The following is a 5,248-nucleotide window of genomic DNA, read 5'->3' on the forward strand; positions in this document are numbered from 1 at the left end:
GAAGTCTCTTGTATACTGGGTCAAAATACTAATACATAACTTTGTTAAACTAATAGGATTTTAAGGCATCATTCAACCACTGAAACAACTGCTTCATGAATAATATTATATACCTGACACATTTTGTGCACTAACAAGCTCATTACAAGTAGGTTTTAATTAGAGGCGTAACAGATGGTTCCCAATAAATATGGGCAGTGGTGACGCCCTGGCCTTAATTTTTTTTTTTTTCCTTTTAAAGACAAAAATTGCAGGTAATTGAGAGACTCAGAATTTTAGTCTGGGTTTAATAGTATGTGTTCATTTAAAACAAAGTGTCAAGCACCAGGGATGTGAGTCAGATAGTTGAACGCTGAAATAAGAACACAGGGTTAAAAACGACTTTCCTGTTTAGAAGCGAGCTTCCCCATGCCGTGGCGGGGCCGGGCCACGTGCAGCCCCCGGGGTGACTCACCGCGGCTTGCTCGTCCGGGCTTTGTTTTTAAGCATTGCCTGTCAATGCATTATGAAGAATTAATAAGACATTTCAGAGTGTCCATGAACTCCAACAGCGAACACTCTCACCTCTGTGACATTTAACAAAAACACTTAAGCAGAAAATAAAAGGAATGATTAAAAAAGCGACATGTACCTCTCTGCATAAAGCATTTTAATACTATTTGGGGACATGCGAAGGAAGAGCGAACAGATAAAGTAAGTTCCACTGCACGAATTTTCATTTTAAATGAACCAGACTTGACATTTGTGTTCCGGGCGGGGTAAGGCATTTGGCGAGTCTTGTGCATAAAAGAAGGCTCGGGTTTTGAGGTGGAATTTACTCTTTATTTATTTGGAATCATTTGCCTTTGGTGGAGAGAAAATTCTTATTTAAAATAAACAAGCAAACTCCAACACACACACACAAAATCAAGAGAAGTTTAGAAATAAATGTATAAGAATTTAAAGAAAGCATCATTTTGTCAATTTTTCTTTTAAATGGGCTTTTTTTTTTTTTTTAATAGGATGGGGGGGCCGTTGAGCGAGAACCGCAAGCCCCTAATGAATGCTGGTACCTTTGTAACCTCCAACTCCATCTGAAAATATGGTTTTCGGAATGTTGGTGTGGACAGCCCTGGAAGCAGGTCTTCACAGCAGATCGACAAAGGGCTGTTTAAGGGAAAGCAAGAGATCGCAGTGTGTGGGGAGGCTCCTCGAAAATTTCAGAATTAGAAATGGAGATTATTGGACATGCTTTTTTATTCCAAGGGCATTTTCCTGCTGGCTCCCTTCCCACCATGTCCCTACCTTGTTTTTCAAGTGGCATTTCTTCCCGCACACACAGTGGAGTTGCGTTTCATGGTACGCCATTGCCTGAAAATAAGGCCACTTCAGGTATAAAATATTCCACCCATATTCCCTGGGGCAAATCGCTGACATGTAGCAGCTCCTCTGACGTGGAGCCACCAGGCCGACAGACGTGTGGAGAGAGTCACACATCTGCAGCATCGAGCTCCACAGCCAGAAATAGCATTAGTTAGAGTGTGAGGGTTTTAATTTCATTAAGAATTTTTTTGACAGCATGACACCCCAGAGTCTTGTTCCAGTTGTTCCTATCACTTAAGTAGAGGAGGGGACGGGGAAGCAGGAATAAATCCCCAGGCTGGACTCGTAAATTTCACTGTCAGAGGTAAGAAGCGCCCCTCGGTCTTTATCAACTCGTGGTGCTCTTGGTGAAAATTCCACGGACATCCGTGGGAATGTGCAGCAGGCTGTGCGGGGCCAGAGGGCCCCATCTGGAATTTGGGCACTGGAGGGCGTGCTGCGTGGGGCCTGCTTTATGCGTGTCACCAAGTGGCATGGTGACTAAGATGCACAGAGAGACAGGGATGTGTCATTCTGAGTGACTTCAGAATGAAAATAACCAAGGCTTCCATTCAACAGATGGAATGAAGAAGCGCTCGTCAAGAAGCCGAGTGAGCAGTATGCGATCTGGCAGAACCTGCCCAGTTCTGATAAGTGTCCTCCACGTTCTCCCCGCGCTGAGCCTGTTTTCCAACTGCCAACCCCTCTCACTTCCAGACCGTGCCCCCGCCCCCCATCTGCTCAGGACAGTTGACAAAGGCCACGACAGCTGTGCATGACAGGTAACGACCAGTCCTTTCCCACCAAGAAGACTGCCTTGCCTCTAGTGACCAAGGGCCAGCAAAAGAGGGAAAGTTATTTCTTACTCTTGAGATGCCAGGATCACAGTGCCCCCAGGACTTGGGACTGTCATCCTTCATGCTGAACTAGTTCACGGGGACTGTAGCGAAGATTAGTAGATGCTTGGCCTCATTGTCATCAGCGCAGAGATGAAACCCAGCCACACGCTGGACGAGGTGGATGGCCTGCGAAGTGAAGAGCCTTGGATAGACTTTGGGAGGCCAGACCGTCCCTGGGTTGCCTGGTTAATCTTGGAGGAGCATTTATTTCTGCCCGTTGCAACTCTGTCTTCTCCCTACCCTGCTGTCTAAAGGGGGTTATTGGTACTGGGTTTTCCAATTGCTTTCGGGAGGCGTCAGTGTTGAAAACACGTTAACCAGACTGCACATGAAGAGCGCTCTCTTTGCCTTTTGCCAGGAGGCTGTGGTTTGTCCCCTGCCCAGCCCGGTCCACCTTCCAACATACTGGGGATGGGCTCTGCCTTCATTCCTCTGGGCTGCTAGAACAAATTACCACAGATGGGGGGCTTACGCAGCAACAATCATGTCTTACAGTTCTGGAGAGGAGAAAGTGCAAGAATCAGGGGCTGCCAGGGCCAGCGTCCAGTGAGGACCCTCCTCCTGGCTTGCACATGGCCGTCTTCTTGCTGTGTCTTCTCATGGTGGTCTCTCCTGTCTCTTCTTATGAGGCCATTCAACCCATTCACGAGGGCTCCACCCTCATGACACATCACCTCCAAAGACCCAGCTCCTACCACCGTCACGTTGGGCGTTAGGCTTCACCATGGGAATTGCAGGGGGGACACAAACATTCATTCCATAAGAGGTTCTTTAATGAGGCTTTGAAGGTTTTTCAAGTGAGTCCAAACAGTGTCTATACCCATAGTGGGTCATTTCCTTGGGAGCATCTTCGTTCCGACTCAAAGACCACTCTCCCAAATGTGGCCCCGTCGGCCGGGTGTGTGCACCCCATGTTTAGCAGAGATGCTGTTGAATTAGAGTAACAAGTGAGAAAGTGAGTCTAGAGGAAAGGTCCCAGGCAGATTTTGAACACAGCCTTGAACAAAGATATTATTACTTTTTACTTTTATTTCAACTTGATTTTCATAAGCTTTCCCTTTGTTTTCCCATAGCATAGAGCTCCGTCTAACTGATTTACTTATCAGCCAATTGAAAAGGAAGAGCCAACAAATCCCAGAGTTTAATAAGGACACAAATTTATATCTAAGGGGGAGCTTACAAAAGGAAGACTATGCATGGTTTTATCAAGAAGTTGGCGCGGGCCTCTTGCTCTGTGCCAGGCACTGCGCACAGGGTGAAGATGACAAACAGGATGGAATCGGAGTCCCTGCATGAAGCAGCCTGCCCTCCACAATCACACCTTGGTGCACCTTAGTTTTCACTGACGTTATATAGACCTTGTGTTGTATGTATTAAAATGTGCTTTGGGCCATAGGTCTGATACATATGTGCACAGTCAATGAATCTACATAATATCCCAATCCAGAAACAAATAGGGTGTCAGGCTAAATTTTGCCATATTCATATTCATATTCATTCACTCGCTCATCCATTCACTCACTCACTCATTCACTCATTCATTCATTCATTCACCATTCATCATTCATCATTCATTCATTCCATGCCAGAAAGGACTGCCTCCCCATGAAAGCCAGCATGGGGTGAGGGGGATCTCTCCGGAGTCACCTGAGCCCCCTCCCATTTCTCAAGTGGAGCAAAGCCCCTGTTCGTCTCTAGTCAACTCATCCAAGAGAGCGGCTGCCTCACTTCAATTAAGTTTGAATTAATTCTTGCTGGTTTCCTTTACAAAAACATCCAGGTTTTAATTGTTTCACCTAATTACTGGACTGCGACCCAGATTTAAGACCTGACACAGGTGATAGAAAACGATGGGTTTCCTTTGATTATATTCATTTATTGTCTCAAGAGCTTTTCGGAGCAGACTATTCCTCCTTTTTGTTACTACTTATTTATAAGTCTGACCTTCCAGACTCTCCGACTGAATGAAATTTCCCTAAATAAACATGAAATCTCTGAATGTCTATGTCTTCACATTTAGGATCAAATCTGGCTGTAATTGTCCTCAGACCAAGGCTACAATGGTGTTTGATCAAATGAGAAAAATCTACACTTCAATCCACAACTTGTGTGTCTACCCAAATTGTGCAGGAGGCTTAAAGAACAGAGACCTGCAAATTCTATGGATGCTAATTATAGTATTCATTTCTAGCTACATATTTGCATGGAAATATCAGCCTGTATAAATTTGGCATTGAAAGCACCCCAAGGCTCCAGTCTGGCAGATGGGTATTGGATCACAATAAAACTTAACAGTACCTGGGGGCTTTGGGGCCAAACAGAGGCTCTGAGCAACAGGAGAGCATCCGTCTTTCCTTCTCTGGGATGACAGTGTGGGCTTTATACATTGTTCTGGCCAGAAAATATTTAAGAGGTGGTTTGGAGAAACTTTTGGCTGATAGCCAATTTCCTTTAATGTTCTGCAGACAGTCTGTAGATCTTGGAAAGTAGGACATCTTTAAATCAATTTATTTTGTTTTACTTTAAGTTGAGGAGAATTGGCATAAGCTGGGAGGATAGCATAGCCCACTCCATGGCTTCGCGGGGACTCTGGCGGGAGGTAGGAGGCAGGTGCTGAAGGAGGTCTGCATAAACCCTGGGATCAATTTCCCATTTTTTTTTTTTTTCATGAAGAGTATTGCAAAGCTTCTTGGCCTTATACTTTCTTACTTTGCAAAAGAAAAACACTCATCCAGAAAAAAAAAAAAAGGTGAAATTAGTGCTTTTCAGAGATTGAGAGGTTTTTGAGAGACCCCGGGCTGTGTGGATGTCCTAGCAGGGACCTAATCTGTAAGCAGACCTGGTAGCATTTATTTCCAGAGAACATAGATTTCAGGATGCAGCACAAGACGAACCTTTTCTTATTCAGCTGGTTTGAGTAAGCAGACAAGAGCATGGATGCAATTAAAATCAAATGACAGGATATCTGAAAGAAAAATAGGGGCAAGGAAGAAGGTTGATCAAAAAAG

General features: G+C 44.8%; 1 long non-coding RNA gene across 1 annotated transcript; it reads left to right on the forward strand.

Annotated features, from left to right (window-relative positions):
• The first annotated feature begins 530 nt into the window (after positions 1 to 530).
• Positions 531 to 4,232, forward strand: LOC145722015 (uncharacterized). The gene is made up of 2 exons (XR_014146050.1): positions 531 to 693; positions 1,921 to 4,232. It is a non-coding gene; the product is annotated as an uncharacterized LOC145722015 (long non-coding RNA).
• The last annotated feature ends 1,016 nt before the right edge of the window (positions 4,233 to 5,248 follow it).

The sequence above is a fragment of the Leptonychotes weddellii genome, chromosome 6 (assembly GCF_054177405.1).
Source record: "Leptonychotes weddellii isolate Sample4059 chromosome 6, ASM5417740v2, whole genome shotgun sequence".
In the NCBI taxonomy this organism is placed as follows: domain Eukaryota; kingdom Metazoa; phylum Chordata; class Mammalia; order Carnivora; family Phocidae; genus Leptonychotes; species Leptonychotes weddellii.